Source organism: Hyperolius riggenbachi, chromosome 5 (assembly GCF_040937935.1).
Source record: "Hyperolius riggenbachi isolate aHypRig1 chromosome 5, aHypRig1.pri, whole genome shotgun sequence".
Classification (NCBI taxonomy): Eukaryota; Metazoa; Chordata; class Amphibia; order Anura; family Hyperoliidae; genus Hyperolius; species Hyperolius riggenbachi.
The window spans coordinates 2,522,501-2,542,631 of NC_090650.1; positions in this window are offsets into that span (position 1 = coordinate 2,522,501).

The following is a 20,131-nucleotide window of genomic DNA, read 5'->3' on the forward strand; positions in this document are numbered from 1 at the left end:
TATGTTGTATGTAAGCTTACATTATTCCTACATGTATGCATCCTCTCCACCGTATGTTGTATGCAAGCCTACACTATTCCTACATGTATGCACCCTCTACACCGTATGTTGTATGTAAGCTTACATTATTCCTACATGTATGCACCCTCTGCACCATATGTTGTATGTAAGCTTACATTATTCCTACACGCATGCATCCTCTGCACTGTATGTTGTATGTAAGCTTACATTATTCCTACATGTATGCACCCTCTGCACTGTATGTTGTATGTAAGCTTACATTATTCCTACATGTATGCACCCTCTGCACCGTATGTTGTATGTAAGCTTACATTATTCCTACATGCATGCATCCTCTGCACCGTATGTTGTATGTAAGCTTACATTATAAGATATATATATATATATATATATAGATATATATATATATATATATATATATATTACATACAAGATATATATATATATATGTACACTGTACAGCGCTGCGTAATATGTCGGAGCTATATAAATACTAAATAATAATAATTATTATTATTATTCCTATATGCATGCATCCTCTGCACTGTATGTTGTATGTAAGCTTACATTATTCCTACATGCATGCATCCTCTGTACCGTATGTTGTATGTAAGTTTACATTATTCCTACATGCATGCATCCTCTGCACCGTATGTTGTATGTAAGCTTACATTATTCTTACATGCATGCCTCCTCTGCACTGTATGTTGTATGTAAGCTTACACTATTCCTACATGCATGCACCCTCGGCACCGTATGTTGTATGTAAGCTTACATTATTCCTACATGCAGGCATCCTCTGCACCGTATGTTGTATGTAAGCTTACATTATTCCTGCATGCATGCATCCTCTGCACCGTATGTTGTATGTAAGCTTACATTATTCTTACAATCATGCATCCTCTGCACTGTATGTTGTATGTAAGCTTACATTATTCCTGCATGTATGCATCCTCTGCACCGTATGTTGTATGTAAGCTTACATTATTCCTACATGCATGCACCCTCTGCACCGTATGTTGTATGTAAGCTTACATTATTCCTACATGCAGGCATCCTCTGCACCGTATGTTGTATGTAAGCTTACATTATTCCTGCATGCATGCATCCTCTGCACCGTATGTTGTATGTAAGCTTACATTATTCTTACAATCATGCATCCTCTGCACTGTATGTTGTATGTAAGCTTACATTATTCCTACATGCAGGCATCCCCTGCACCGTATGTTGTATGTAAGCTTACACTATTCCTGCATGCATGCATCCTCTGCACTGTATGTTGTATGTAAGCTTACATTATTACTACGTGAATGCATCCTCTGCACCGTATGTTGCATGTATGCTTACATTATTCCTACATGCATGCATCCTCTGCACCGTATGTTGTATGTAAGCTTACATTATTCCTACATGCATGCATCCTCTGCACCGTATGTTGTATGTAAGCTTACATTATTCTTACATGCATGCATCCTCTTCACCGTATGTTGTATGTCAGCTTACATTATTCCTACATGCATGCATCCTCTGCACTGTATGTTGTATGTAAGCTTACATTATTCCTACATGCATGCATCCTCGGCACCGTATGTTGTATTTAAGCTTACATTATTCCTACATGCATGCATCCTCTGCACCGTATGTTGTATTTAAGCTTACATTATTCCTACATGCATGCATCCTCTGCACTGTATGTTGTATGTAAGCTTACATTATTCCTACATGTATGCATCCTCTGCACCGTATGTTGTATGCAAGCTTACATTATTCCTGCATGCATGCATCCTCTGCACTGTATGTTGTATTTAAGCTTACACTATTCCTACATGTATGCATCCTCTGCACCGTATGTTGTATGTAAGCTTACATTATTCTTACAATCATGCATCCTCTGCACTGTATGTTGTATGTAAGCTTACATTATTCCTACATGCAGGCATCCTCTGCACCGTATGTTGTATGTAAGCTTACACTATTCCTGCATGCATGCTTCCTCTGCACTGTATGTTGTATGTAAGCTTACATTATTACTACGTGAATGCATCCTCTGCACCGTATGTTGTATGTATGCTTACATTATTCCTACATGCATGCATCCTCTGTACCGTATGTTGTATGTAAGCTTACATTATTCCTACATGCATGCATCCTCTGTACCGTATGTTGTATGTAAGCTTACATTATTCCTACATGCATGCATCCTCTGCACCGTATGTTGTATGTAAGCTTACATTATTCTTACATGCATGCATCCTCTGCACTGTATGTTGTATGTAAGCTTACACTATTCCTACATGCATGCATCCTCTGCACTGTATGTTGTATGTAAGCTTACATTATTCCTACATGCATGCATCCTCTGCACTGTATGTTGTATGTAAGCTTACATTATTCCTACATGCATGCATCCTCTGCACCGTATGTTGTATTTAAGCTTACATTATTCCTACATGCATGCATCCTCTGCACCGTATGTTGTATTTAAGCTTACATTATTCCTACATGCATGCATCCTCTGCACTGTATGTTGTATGTAAGCTTACATTATTCCTACATGCATGCATCCTCTGCACTGTATGTTGTATGTAAGCTTACATTATTCCTACATGTATGCATCCTCTCCACCGTATGTTGTATGTAAGCTTACATTATTCTTACATGCATGCACCCTCTGCACCGTATGTTGTATGTAAGCTTACATTATTACTACGTGAATGCATCCTCTGCACCGTATGTTGTATGTAAGCTTACATTATTCCTACATGCATGCATCCTCTGCACCGTATGTTGTATGTAAGCTTACATTATTCCTACATGTATGCATCCTCTCCACCGTATGTTGTATGCAAGCCTACACTATTCCTACATGTATGCACCCTCTACACCGTATGTTGTATGTAAGCTTACATTATTCCTACATGTATGCACCCTCTGCACCATATGTTGTATGTAAGCTTACATTATTCCTACACGCATGCATCCTCTGCACTGTATGTTGTATGTAAGCTTACATTATTCCTACATGTATGCACCCTCTGCACTGTATGTTGTATGTAAGCTTACATTATTCCTACATGTATGCACCCTCTGCACCGTATGTTGTATGTAAGCTTACATTATTCCTACATGCATGCATCCTCTGCACCGTATGTTGTATGTAAGCTTACATTATAAGATAGATATATATATATATATATATATATATATATATATATATATATATATATATATATATATATTACATACAAGATATATATATATATATATATATATATATATATATATATATATACACTGTACAGCGCTGCGTAATATGTCGGAGCTATATAAATACTAAATAATAATAATAATTATTATTATTCCTATATGCATGCATCCTCTGCACTGTATGTTGTATGTAAGCTTACATTATTCCTACATGCATGCATCCTCTGTACCGTATGTTGTATGTAAGTTTACATTATTCCTACATGCATGCATCCTCTGCACCGTATGTTGTATGTAAGCTTACATTATTCTTACATGCATGCATCCTCTGCACTGTATGTTGTATGTAAGCTTACACTATTCCTACATGCATGCACCCTCGGCACCGTATGTTGTATGTAAGCTTACATTATTCCTACATGCAGGCATCCTCTGCACCGTATGTTGTATGTAAGCTTACATTATTACTACGTTAATGCATCCTCTGCACCGTATGTTGTATGTATGCTTACATTATTCCTACATGCATGCATCCTCTGCACCGTATGTTGTATGTAAGCTTACATTATTCCTACATGCATGCATCCTCTGCACCGTATGTTGTATGTAAGCTTACATTATTCTTACATGCATGCATCCTCTGCACCGTATGTTGTATTTAAGCTTACATTATTCCTACATGCATGCATCCTCTGCACCGTATGTTGTATGTAAACTTACATTATTCCTACATGCATGCATCCTCTGCACCGTATGTTGTATGTAAGCTTACATTATTCTTACATGCATGCATCCTCTGCACTGTATGTTGTATGTAAGCTTACATTATTCCTACATGCATGCATCCTCTGCACTGTATGTTGTATGTAAGCTTACATTATTCCTACATGCATGCATCCAGGGGCGTAGCAATAGGGGGTGCAGAGGTAGCGACCGCATCGGGGCCCTTGGGCCAGAGGGGCCCCGAAGGGCCCTCCCTTAACTACAGTATTAGCTCTCTATTGGTCCTGTGCTGGTAATAATCACTTCTATAGATACTTTGAATAGTGGTAACCATTAACAAACTGTTCCCCATCCCCTTCTTGCACCTTTGACACTGTAGTTGCCATTGGCAGGTTTTGGTGCGCCGTATCAATTGTTATGTATAGAGTGGTTGGGGGGGCCCCATTGTAAAACTTGCATCGGGGCCCACAGCTCCTTAGCTACGCCACTGCATGCATCCTCTGCACCGTATGTTGTATTTAAGCTTACATTATTCCTACATGCATGCATCCTCTGCACCGTATGTTGTATGTAAGCTTACATTATTCCTACATGCATGCATCCTCTGCACCGTATGTTGTATGTAAGCTTACATTATTCCTACATGCAGGCATCCTCTGCACCGTATGTTGTATGTAAGCTTACATTATTCCTACATGCATGCATCCTCTGCACCGTATGTTGTATGTAAGCTTACATTATTCCTACATGCATGCATCCTCTGCACCGTATGTTGTATGTAAGCTTACATTATTCCTACATGCATGCATCCTCTGCACCGTATGTTGTATGTAAGCTTACATTATTCCTACATGCATGCATCCTCTGCACCGTATGTTGTATGTAAGCTTACATTATTCCTACATGCATGCATCCTCTGCACCGTATGTTGTATGTAAGCTTACACTATTCCTACATGCATGCATCCTCTGCACCGTATGTTGTATGTAAGCTTACATTATAAGATATATATATATAGATATATATAGATATATATAGATATATATATTACATACAAGATATATATATATATACACTGTACAGCGCTGCGTAATATGTCGGAGCTATATAAATACTAAATAATAATAATTATTATTATTATTCCTATATGCATGCATCCTCTGCACCGTATGTTGTATGTAAGCTTACATTATTCCTACATGCAGGCATCCTCTGCACCATATGTTGTATGTAAGCTTACATTTTTCCTACATGCATGCATTCTCTGCACCGTATGTTGTATGTAATCTTACATTATAAGATATATATATATAGATATATATAGATATATATAGATATATATATTACATACAAGATATATATATATACACTGTACAGCGCTGTGTAATATGTCGGAGCTATATAAATACTAAATAATAATAATAATAATTATTATTATTCCTATATGCATGCATCCTCTGCACTGTATGTTGTATGTAAGCTTACATTATTCCTGCATGTATGCATCCTCTGCACCGTATGTTGTATGTAAGCTTACATTATTCCTACATGCATGCATCCTCTGCACCGTATGTTGTATGTAAGCTTACATTATTCTTACATGCAGGCATCCTCTGCACCGTATGTTGTATGTAAGCTTACATTATTCCTGCATGCATGCATCCTCTGCACCGTATGTTGTATGTAAGCTTACATTATTCTTACAATCATGCATCCTCTGCACTGTATGTTGTATGTAAGCTTACATTATTCCTACATGCAGGCATCCCCTGCACCGTATGTTGTATTTAAGCTTACACTATTCCTGCATGCATGCATCCTCTGCACTGTATGTTGTATGTAAGCTTACATTATTACTACGTGAATGCATCCTCTGCACCGTATGTTGCATGTATGCTTACATTATTCCTACATGCATGCATCCTCTGCACCGTATGTTGTATGTAAGCTTACATTATTCCTACATGCATGCATCCTCTGCACCGTATGTTGTATGTAAGCTTACATTATTCTTACATGCATGCATCCTCTGCACTGTATGTTGTATTTAAGCTTACATTATTCCTACATGCATGCATCCTCTGCACTGTATGTTGTATGTAAGCTTACATTATTCCTACATGCATGCATCCTCTGCACCGTATGTTGTATTTAAGCTTACATTATTCCTACATGCATGCATCCTCTGCACCGTATGTTGTATGTAAGCTTACATTATTCCTACATGTATGCATCCTCTCCACCGTATGTTGTATGCAAGCTTACACTATTCCTACATGTATGCACCCTCTACACCGTATGTTGTATGTAAGCTTACATTATTCCTACATGTATGCACCCTCTGCACCATATGTTGTATGTAAGCTTACATTATTCCTACACGCATGCATCCTCTGCACTGTATGTTGTATGTAAGCTTACATTATTCCTACATGTATGCACCCTCTGCACCGTATGTTGTATGTAAGCTTACATTATTCCTACATGCATGCATCCTCTGCACCGTATGTTGTATGTAAGCTTACATTATAAGATATATATATATATAGATATATATAGATATATATAGATATATATATATTACATACAAGATATATATATATATATATACACTGTACAGCGCTGCGTAATATGTCGGAGCTATATAAATACTAAATAATAATAATAATTATTATTATTCCTATATGCATGCATCCTCTGCACTGTATGTTGTATGTAAGCTTACATTATTCCTACATGCATGCATCCTCTGTACCGTATGTTGTATGTAAGTTTACATTATTCCTACATGCATGCATCCTCTGCACCGTATGTTGTATGTAAGCTTACATTATTCTTACATGCATGCACCCTCGGCACCGTATGTTGTATGTAAGCTTACACTATTCCTACATGCATGCATCCTCTGCACCGTATGTTGTATGTAAGCTTACATTATTCCTACATGCATGCATCCTCTGCACTGTATGTTGTATGTAAGCTTACACTATTCCTACATGCATGCACCCTCGGCACCGTATGTTGTATGTAAGCTTACATTATTCCTACATGCAGGCATCCTCTGCACCGTATGTTGTATGTAAGCTTACATTATTCCTGCATGCATGCATCCTCTGCACCGTATGTTGTATGTAAGCTTACATTATTCTTACAATCATGCATCCTCTGCACTGTATGTTGTATGTAAGCTTACATTATTCCGACATGCAGGCATCCCCTGCACCGTATGTTGTATGTAAGCTTACACTATTCCTGCATGCATGCATCCTCTGCACTGTATGTTGTATGTAAGCTTACATTATTACTACGTGAATGCATCCTCTGCACCGTATGTTGTATGTATGCTTACATTATTCCTACATGCATGCATCCTCTGCACCGTGTGTTGTATGTAAGCTTACATTATTCCTACATGCATGCATCCTCTGCACCATATGTTGTATGTAAGCTTACATTATTCCTACATGCATGCATCCTCTGCACTGTATGTTGTATGTAAACTTACATTATTCCTACATGCATGCATCCTCTGCACCGTATGTTGTATGTAAGCTTACATTATTCCTACATGCATGCATCCTCTGCACCGTATGTTGTATGTAAGCTTGCATTATTCTTACATGCATGCATCCTCTGCACCGTATGTTGTATTTAAGCTTACATTATTCCTACATGCATGCATCCTCTGCACTGTATGTTGTATGTAAGCTTACATTATTCCTACATGCATGCATCCTCTGCACTGTATGTTGTATGTAAGCTTACATTATTCCTACATGCATGCATCCTCTGCACCGTATGTTGTATTTAAGCTTACATTATTCCTACATGCATGCATCCTCTGCACCGTATGTTGTATGTAAGCTTACATTATTCCTATATGCATGCATCCTCTGCACCATATGTTGTATGTAAGCTTACATTATTCCTACATGCATGCATCCTCTGCACTGTATGTTGTATGCAAGCTTACATTATTCCTACATGCATGCATCCTCTGCACCATATGTTGTATGTAAGCTTACATTATTCCTACATGCATGCATCCTCTGCACTGTATGTTGTATGTAAGCTTACACTATTCCTACATGTATGCATCCTCTGCACCGTATGTTGTATGTAAGCTTACATTATAAGATATATATATATAGATATATATAGATATATATAGATATATATATTACATAAAAGATATATATATATACACTGTACAGCGCTGCGTAATATGTCGGAGCTATATAAATACTAAATAATAATAATAATAATTATTATTCCTATATGCATGCATCCTCTGCACTGTATGTTGTATGTAAGCTTACATTATTCCTGCATGTATGCATCCTCTGCACCGTATGTTGTATGTAAGCTTACATTATTCCTACATGCATGCACCCTCTGCACCGTATGTTGTATGTAAGCTTACATTATTCCTACATGCAGGCATCCTCTGCACCATATGTTGTATGTAAGCTTACATTTTTCCTACATGCATGCATTTTCTGCACCGTATGTTGTATGTAATCTTACATTATAAGATATATATATATATATATTCTCGCCCCAATACAATCGCCCCAATCTCATTCCCATCCGCCCCATACTCAGACAATCTCTTCCGCTATCTGGCGCTCTCTGGAATGCCAGATCTATCCGCAACAAGCTTACAACTATCCATGACCTCTTTATCTAAAAAACCCTCACCTTTCTTGCCCTTACCGAGACCTGGCTCACCCCCTCTGACCTGCCTGCAGCTGCAGCCCTATCGTACGGGGGTCTACACCTCAGCCATACCCCAAGACCAGATAACAGGCCTGGGGGAGGGGTGGGCCTACTCCTCCCCCCATCCTGCACCTTCCGTGTCCTTACCCCTCCCCCGTCTCTTTACTTTACCTCCTTTGAGGCCCATGTTATCCGCCTCTATCATCCCCTCCCAGCCATTATTGCAGTCCTATACCGCCCCCCCTCCAGTACAATATCGCACTTCCTAGAAAACCTTGCCTCCTGGCTCCCACACATCCTGTCCTCCGACCTCCCAACAATCATCCTCGGAGACTTTAACATTCCAATTGATGAGCCTACCACCTCTGCTGCCACTCAGCTTCTCTCACTCACCAACTCCCTTGGCCTCACTCAGCACACTAATGCCACAACCCACAGTGCTGGTAATACTTTGGACCTAATTTTCTCCAAAGCCATCGCACTTACCAACCTGGACATTACACCATTCCCCATCTCCGACCACCACCTCATCACCTTCACCCTCACTCCATCCAGCACCCCCTGTCTCCCTCCCCAAACTGGACGTTGGCAGAGAGATCTACGCAACCTTGACCCCAATGTACTAGCCACACCCCTCCACTCTCTCTCCTCCTCCCTCCCCAGCCTAACCTGCCCCAACGAAGCAGCAGCTCAATACAACAGTAACCTCTCCGCAGCCTTAGACCATGCGGCTCCCCTGACCTTTCGTACCAACAGTCGCCCCAACCCCCAACCTTGGCACACTGCCCTCACAAAAAAACTACAAAATGAGACACGAGCTGCAGAACGCAAATGGAGGAAATCCCGCCACAACAATGATTTCCTGGGATACAAGACCAAGTTGCAGACGTACCATACTGCCCTCGCTGATAGTAAACAGATATACTTCACTCACTTGATCGCTACCCAAGCCTCCAACCCACGTCGTCTTTTTGCCACCTTCAATGCCCTACTTAACCCCACACCTCCCCCCCCAACCTCCACCCTCTCAGCCACTGACCTATCAAACTACTTTATCAACAAAATTACAACAATCCGGAGGGATATTTCTCTCCTCCACTCTATCGCCCCCGCCTCCCCACCACATCCGACTCTTGCCTCTTTCTCCTCCCTTACCTCCTTCAATCCTGTCACGGTGGAGGAAGTCAACCAGCTGCTGGCAACTTCACCTGCCACTTCCTGCCCCCTAGATCCGGTCCCATCTGATTCTCTGCGCCCACATTTTTCTGATCTGGCCCCTGTCCTCACCCATCTGTTCAACCTCTCCTTCTCCACCGGCATCTTCCCCTCCATATTCAAACAGGCCACTGTGCTTCCCCTGCTAAAGAAATCTTCACTTGACCCTGCTCTGCCATCCAACTACCGCCCAATCTCTCTCCTCCCTTTTGCCTCAAAAATTCTTGAACGCCTGGCCCAACAACGCCTGACCAACTTCCTTAACTCCAACTCCCTTCTCGATCCCCTGCAGTCTGGTTTTCGCACAGCCCATTCTACAGAAACAGCCCTCACCAAAGTGGTAAACGACCTTGCCCTTGCCAAAGCCGAAGGTAAATACTCCATCCTGCTCCTCCTGGACCTCTCCTCGGCATTTGACACTGTCGACCACTCCCTCCTCCTCCACTCCCTCCAGCTAATGGGCATTCAGGACCTAGCCTTAGCCTGGATCTCCTCCTACCTCTCCAACCGCTCCTTCACAACATTTTTCAATGGCTCCTCATCCGCTCCTACACCCCTCTCAGTTGGTGTTCCTCAAGGTTCCGTCCTAGGACCACTCCTGTTCTCACTCTATACTGCCTCAATTGGTAAAATCATCTCCTCCATGGGTTTCAATTATCACCTGTATGCCGACGACACCCAGATATATCTCCACACCCCAGATCTCTCCTCCTCTACCATGGACAAAGTCTCTGCCTGCCTCACATCCATTTCCTCCTGGATGGCTGCCAGGTACCTGAAGCTTAATTTGGACAAGACTGAGCTTCTAATATTCCCACCCCGCACAGCTGCACCCCTCCCAGATCTGCACATCACTATTGAAAATACTACTATCCACCCTACCTCCCAAGCCCGCTGTCTAGGCGTTACTCTGGACTCTGAACTTTCCTTTACAGCCCACATCCAAGGTATTGTCAGATCCTGCAACTTCCACCTCCGCAACATCTCCAAGATCCGCTCCTACCTGTCACTTGACACCACTAAACTCCTTATCCATGCCCTTGTCATCTCCCGCCTAGACTACTGCAATTCTCTTTTATCTGGCCTCCCCTCTAACCGTACTGACCCACTTAAATTGGTAATGAATGCGGCAGCCAGACTGATACATTCTTCTCACCGCAGTGCCTCTACAACTCCGCTCTGTAAAGCACTACACTGGCTCCCCATCAGCTTTAGGATCAATTTCAAAATCCTGTGCTTGGCCTACAAATCAGTGCACAAGACCTGCCCGACCTACATCTCTGATCTGGTCCACAGGCACATACCAGCCCGCCCCCTCCGATCCTCCAATGACCTGCGCCTAGTCGCACCACGCATAACTCAGTCACACGCACGATTGCAGGACTTCACCAGGGCTGCCCCTACTCTCTGGAACTCTCTCCCACCAGCCGTCAGACTCGCCCCCACCTTTAATACCTTCAAACAAGCTCTCAAGACTCACCTCTTCACGCTCGCATACCCCCCTACACCAGTATCATAATATGTTCTGTTAGACCCCCTCTCAAAAGACGCACCTATTGTCTCCACCCCACCCTTTAGATTGTAAGCCTCTGGCAGGGCCCTCCTCCCTAATGTATCCATCTTGATTATGCAATCTTACTCACAACCACCCTTCTTGTAGACTCGAACAGTCTCTATCTTGACCTATGACACTGTATTGTTATCAAATCATTTGCATGATCTTGTTTTGTTGTGAGTTTCCGTATGTTCTACCTGTATGTTAACCCATTTATCTATTGTGCAGCGCTGCGTAATATGTTGGCGCTTTATAAATACAATAAATAATAATAATAATAATAATAATAATATATAGATATATATAGATATATATAGATATATATATATTACATACAAGATATATATATATATACACTGTACAGCGCTGTGTAATATGTCGGAGCTATATAAATACTAAATAATAATTATTATTATTATTATTCCTATATGCATGCATCCTCTGCACTGTATGTTGTATGTAAGCTTACATTATTCCTGCATGCATGCATCCTCTGCACCGTATGTTGTATGTAAGCTTACATTATTCCTACATGTATGCATCCTCTGCACCGTATGTTGTATGTAAGCTTACATTATTCCTACATGTATGCACCCTCTGCACTGTATGTTGTATGTAAGCTTACATTATTCCTACATGCATGCTTCCTCTGCACTGTATGTTGCATGTAAGCTTACATTATTCCTACATGTATGCACCCTCTGCACTGTATGTTGTATGTAAGCTTACATTATTCCTGCATGCATGCATCCTCTGCACCGTATGTTGTATGTAAGCTTACATTATTCCTACATGCATGCATCCTCTGCACCGTATGTTGTATGTATGCTTACATTATTCCTACATGCATGCATCCTCTGCACCGTATGTTGTATGTAAGCTTACATTATTCCTACATGCATGCATCCTCTGCACCGTATGTTGTATGTAAGCTTACATTATTCCTACATGCATGCATCCTCTGCACTGTATGTTGTATGTAAGCTTACATTATTCCTACATGCATGCATCCTCTGCACCGTATGTTGTATGTAAGCTTACATTATTCCTACATGCATGCATCCTCTGCACCGTATGTTGTATGTAAGCTTACATTATTCCTACATGCATGCATCCTCTGCACCGTATGTTGTATGTAAGCTTACATTATTCCTACATGCATGCATCCTCTGCACCGTATGTTGTATGTAAGCTTACATTATTCTTACATGCATGCATCCTCTGCACCGTATGTTGTATGTAAGCTTACATTATTCTTACATGCATGCATCCTCTGCACCGTATGTTGTATGTAAGCTTACATTATTCCTACATGCATGCATCCTCTGCACCGTATGTTGTATGTAAGCTTACATTATTCTTACATGCATGCATCCTCTGCACCGTATGTTGTATGTAAGCTTACATTATTCTTACATGCATGCATCCTCTGCACCGTATGTTGTATGTAAGCTTACATTATTCCTACATGCATGCATCCTCTGCACCGTATGTTGTATGTAAGCTTACATTATTCTTACATGCATGCATCCTCTGCACTGTATGTTGTATGTAAGCTTACATTATTCCTACATGCATGCATCCTCTGCACTGTATGTTGTATGTAAGCTTACATTATTCCTACATGCATGCATCCTCTGCACCGTATGTTGTATTTAAGCTTACATTATTCCTACATGCATGCATCCTCTGCACCGTATGTTGTATTTAAGCTTACATTATTCCTACATGCATGCATCCTCTGCACTGTATGTTGTATGTAAGCTTACATTATCCCTACATGTATGCATCCTCTGCACCGTATGTTGTATGCAAGCTTACATTATTCCTGCATGCATGCATCCTCTGCACCGTATGTTGTATGTAAGCTTACATTATTCCTACATGTATGCATCCTCTGCACCGTATGTTGTATGCAAGCTTACATTATTCCTGCATGCATGCATCCTCTGCACTGTATGTTGTATGTAAGCTTACATTATTCCTACATGCAGGCATCCTCTGCACCGTATGTTGTATGTAAGCTTACACTATTCCTGCATGCATGCTTTCTCTGCACCGTATGTTGTATGTAAGCTTACATTATTCCTACATGCATGCATCCTCTGCACCGTATGTTGTATGTAAGCTTACATTATTCTTACATGCATGTATCCTCTGCACCGTATGTTGTATGTAAGCTTACACTATTCCTACATGCATGCATCCTCTGCACTGTATGTTGTATGTAAGCTTACATTATTCCTACATGCATGCATCCTCTGCACTGTATGTTGTATGTAAGCTTACATTATTCCTACATGCATGCATCCTCTGCACCGTATGTTGTATTTAAGCTTACATTATTCCTACATGCATGCATCCTCTGCACCGTATGTTGTATTTAAGCTTACATTATTCCTACATGCATGCATCCTCTGCACCGTATGTTGTATGTAAGCTTACATTATTCCTACATGCATGCATCCTCTGCACCGTATGTTGTATTTAAGCTTACATTATTCCTACATGCATGCATCCTCTGCACCGTATGTTGTATTTAAGCTTACATTATTCCTACATGCATGCATCCTCTGCACTGTATGTTGTATGTAAGCTTACATTATTCCTACATGCATGCATCCTCTGCGCTGTATGTTGTATGTAAGCTTACATTATTCCTACATGCATGCATCCTCTGCACCGTATGTTGTATGTAAGCTTACATTATTCCTACATGCATGCATCCTCTGCACCGTATGTTGTATGTAAGCTTACATTATTCCTACATGTATGCATCCTCTCCACCGTATGTTGTATGCAAGCTTACACTATTCCTACATGTATGCACCCTCTACACCGTATGTTGTATGTAAGCTTACATTATTCCTACATGTATGCACCCTCTGCACCATATGTTGTATGTAAGCTTACATTATTCCTACACGCATGCATCCACTGCACTGTATGTTGTATGTAAGCTTACATTATTCCTACATGTATGCACCCTCTGCACTGTATGTTGTATGTAAGCTTACATTATTCCTACATGTATGCACCCTCTGCACTGTATGTTGTATGTAAGCTTACATTATTCCTACATGCATGCATCCTCTGCACCGTATGTTGTATGTAAGCTTACATTATAAGATATATATATATATAGATATATATATATTACATACAAGATATATATATATATATATACACTGTACAGCGCTGCGTAATATGTCGGAGCTATATAAATACTAAATAATAATAATAATAATTATTATTCCTATATGCATGCATCCTCTGCACTGTATGTTGTATGTAAGCTTACATTATTCCTACATGCATGCATCCTCTGTACCGTATGTTGTATGTAAGTTTACATTATTCCTACATGCATGCATCCTCTGCACCGTATGTTGTATGTAATCTTACATTATTCTTACATGCATGCATCCTCTGCACTGTATGTTGTATGTAAGCTTACACTATTCCTACATGCATGCACCCTCGGCACCGTATGTTGTATGTAAGCTTACATTATTCCTACATGCAGGCATCCTCTGCACCGTATGTTGTATGTAAGCTTACATTATTCCTGCATGCATGCATCCTCTGCACCGTATGTTGTATGTAAGCTTACATTATTCTTACAATCATGCATCCTCTGCACTGTATGTTGTATGTAAGCTTACATTATTCCTACATGCAGGCATCCCCTGCACCGTATGTTGTATGTAAGCTTACACTATTCCTGCATGCATGCATCCTCTGCACTGTATGTTGTATGTAAGCTTACACTATTCCTGCATGCATGCATCCTCTGCACCGTATGTTGTATGTATGCTTACATTATTCCTACATGCATGCATCCTCTGCACCGTATGTTGTATGTAAGCTTACATTATTCCTACATGCATGCATCCTCTGCACCGTATGTTGTATGTAAGCTTACATTATTCTTACATGCATGCATCCTAGGCACCGTATGTTGTATTTAAGCTTACATTATTCCTACATGCATGCATCCTCAGCACTGTATGTTGTATGTAAGCTTACATTATTCCTACATGCATGCATCCTCTGCACTGTATGTTGTATGTAAGCTTACATTATTCCTACATGCATGCATCCTCTGCACCGTATGTTGTATTTAAGCTTACATTATTCCTACATGCATGCATCCTCTGCACCGTATGTTGTATTTAAGCTTACATTATTCCTACATGCATGCATCCTCTGCACTGTATGTTGTATGTAAGCTTACATTATTCCTACATGCATGCATCTTCTGCACCGTTTGTTGTATTTAAGCTTACACTATTCCTACATGTATGCATCCTCTGCACCGTATGTTGTATGTAAGCTTACATTATAAGATATATATATATAAATATATATAGATATATATATTACATACAAGATATATATATATATATACACTGTACAGCGCTGCGTAATATGTCGGAGCTATATAAATACTAAATAATAATAATAATTATTCCTATATGCATGCATCCTCTGCACTGTATGTTGTATGTAAGCTTACATTATTCCTGCATGTATGCATCCTCTGCACCGTATGTTGTATGTAAGCTTACATTATTCCTACATGCATGCACCCTCTGCACCGTATGTTGTATGTAAGCTTACATTATTCCTACATGCAGGCATCCTCTGCACCGTATGTTGTATGTAAGCTTACATTATTCCTGCATGCATTCATCCTCTGCACCGTATGTTGTATGTAAGCTTACATTATTCTTACAATCATGCATCCTCTGCACTGTATGTTGTATTTAAGCTTACATTATTCCTACATGCATCCATCCTCTGCACCGTATGTTGTATGTAAGCTTACATTATTCCTACATGCATGCATCCTCTGCACCGTATGTTGTATGCAAGCTTACATTATTCCTACATGCATGCATCCTCTGCACCGTATGTTGTATGTAAGCTTACATTATTCTTACAATCATGCATCCTCTGCACTGTATGTTGTATGTAAGCTTACATTATTCCTACATGCAGGCATCCTCTGCACCGTATGTTGTATGTAAGCTTACATTATTCCTACATGTATGCATCCTCTGCACCGTATGTTGTATGTAAGCTTACATTATTCCTGCATGCATGCATCCTCTGCACCATATGTTGTATGTAAGCTTACATTATTCTTACAATCATGCATCCTCTGCACTGTATGTTGTATGTAAGCTTACATTATTCCTACATGCAGGCATCCTCTGCACCGTATGTTGTATGTAAGCTTACACTATTCCTGCATGCATGCTTCCTCTGCACTGTATGTTGTATGTAAGCTTACATTATTACTACGTGAATGCATCCTCTGCACCGTATGTTGTATGTAAGCTTACATTATTCCTACATGTATGCACCCTCTGCACCATATGTTGTATGTAAGCTTACATTATTCCTACACGCATGCATCCTCTGCATTGTATGTTGTATGTAAGCTTACATTATTCCTACATGTATGCACCCTCTGCACTGTATGTTGTATGTAAGCTTACATTATTCCTACATGTATGCACCCTCTGCACCGTATGTTGTATGTAAGCTTACATTATTCCTACATGCATGCATCCTCTGCACCGTATGTTGTATGTAAGCTTACATTATAAGATATATATATATAGATATATATATATTACATACAAGATATATATATATATATATATACACTGTACAGCGCTGCGTAATATGTCGGAGCTATATAAATACTAAATAATAATAATAATAATTATTATTCCTATATGCATGCATCCTCTGCACTGTATGTTGTATGTAAGCTTACATTATTCCTACATGCATGCATCCTCTGTACCGTATGTTGTATGTAAGTTTACATTATTCCTACATGCATGCATCCTCTGCACCGTATGTTGTATGTAATCTTACATTATTCTTACATGCATGCATCCTCTGCACTGTATGTTGTATGTAAGCTTACACTATTCCTACATGCATGCACCCTCGGCACCGTATGTTGTATGTAAGCTTACATTATTCCTACATGCAGGCATCCTCTGCACCGTATGTTGTATGTAAGCTTACATTATTCCTGCATGCATGCATCCTCTGCACCGTATGTTGTATGTAAGCTTACATTATTCTTACAATCATGCATCCTCTGCACTGTATGTTGTATGTAAGCTTACATTATTCCTACATGCAGGCATCCCCTGCACCGTATGTTGTATGTAAGCTTACATTATTCCTACATGTATGCATCCTCTGCACCGTATGTTGTATGCAAGCTTACATTATTCCTGCATGCATGCATCCTCTGCACTGTATGTTGTATGTAAGCTTACATTATTCCTACATGCAGGCATCCTCTGCACCGTATGTTGTATGTAAGCTTACACTATTCCTGCATGCATGCTTTCTCTGCACCGTATGTTGTATGTAAGCTTACATTATTCCTACATGCATGCATCCTCTGCACCGTATGTTGTATGTAAGCTTACATTATTCTTACATGCATGTATCCTCTGCACCGTATGTTGTATGTAAGCTTACACTATTCCTACATGCATGCATCCTCTGCACTGTATGTTGTATGTAAGCTTACATTATTCCTACATGCATGCATCCTCTGCACTGTATGTTGTATGTAAGCTTACATTATTCCTACATGCATGCATCCTCTGCACCGTATGTTGTATTTAAGCTTACATTATTCCTACATGCATGCATCCTCTGCACCGTATGTTGTATTTAAGCTTACATTATTCCTACATGCATGCATCCTCTGCACCGTATGTTGTATGTAAGCTTACATTATTCCTACATGCATGCATCCTCTGCACCGTATGTTGTATTTAAGCTTACATTATTCCTACATGCATGCATCCTCTGCACCGTATGTTGTATTTAAGCTTACATTATTCCTACATGCATGCATCCTCTGCACTGTATGTTGTATGTAAGCTTACATTATTCCTACATGCATGCATCCTCTGCGCTGTATGTTGTATGTAAGCTTACATTATTCCTACATGCATGCATCCTCTGCACCGTATGTTGTATGTAAGCTTACATTATTCCTACATGCATGCATCCTCTGCACCGTATGTTGTATGTAAGCTTACATTATTCCTACATGTATGCATCCTCTCCACCGTATGTTGTATGCAAGCTTACACTATTCCTACATGTATGCACCCTCTACACCGTATGTTGTATGTAAGCTTACATTATTCCTACATGTATGCACCCTCTGCACCATATGTTGTATGTAAGCTTACATTATTCCTACACGCATGCATCCTCTGCACTGTATGTTGTATGTAAGCTTACATTATTCCTACATGTATGCACCCTCTGCACTGTATGTTGTATGTAAGCTTACATTATTCCTACATGTATGCACCCTCTGCACTGTATGTTGTATGTAAGCTTACATTATTCCTACATGCATGCATCCTCTGCACCGTATGTTGTATGTAAGCTTACATTATAAGATATATATATATATAGATATATATATATTACATACAAGATATATATATATATATATACACTGTACAGCGCTGCGTAATATGTCGGAGCTATATAAATACTAAATAATAATAATAATAATTATTATTCCTATATGCATGCATCCTCTGCACTGTATGTTGTATGTAAGCTTACATTATTCCTACATGCATGCATCCTCTGTACCGTATGTTGTATGTAAGTTTACATTATTCCTACATGCATGCATCCTCTGCACCGTATGTTGTATGTAATCTTACATTATTCTTACATGCATGCATCCTCTGCACTGTATGTTGTATGTAAGCTTACACTATTCCTACATGCATGCACCCTCGGCACCGTATGTTGTATGTAAGCTTACATTATTCCTACATGCAGGCATCCTCTGCACCGTATGTTGTATGTAAGCTTACATTATTCCTGCATGCATGCATCCTCTGCACCGTATGTTGTATGTAAGCTTACATTATTCTTACAATCATGCATCCTCTGCACTGTATGTTGTATGTAAGCTTACATTATTCCTACATGCAGGCATCCCCTGCACCGTATGTTGTATGTAAGCTTACACTATTCCTGCATGCATGCATCCTCTGCACTGTATGTTGTATGTAAGCTTACACTATTCCTGCATGCATGCATCCTCTGCACCGTATGTTGTATGTATGCTTACATTATTCCTACATGCATGCATCCTCTGCACCGTATGTTGTATGTAAGCTTACATTATTCCTACATGCATGCATCCTCTGCACCGTATGTTGTATGTAAGCTTACATTATTCTTACATGCATGCATCCTATGCACCGTATGTTGTATTTAAGCTTACATTATTCCTACATGCATGCATCCTCAGCACTGTATGTTGTATGTAAGCTTACATTATTCCTACATGCATGCATCCTCTGCACTGTATGTTGTATGTAAGCTTACATTATTCCTACATGCATGCATCCTCTGCACCGTATGTTGTATTTAAGCTTACATTATTCCTACATGCATGCATCCTCTGCACCGTATGTTGTATTTAAGCTTACATTATTCCTACATGCATGCATCCTCTGCACTGTATGTTGTATGTAAGCTTACATTATTCCTACATGCATGCATCTTCTGCACCGTTTGTTGTATTTAAGCTTACACTATTCCTACATGTATGCATCCTCTGCACCGTATGTTGTATGTAAGCTTACATTATAAGATATATAT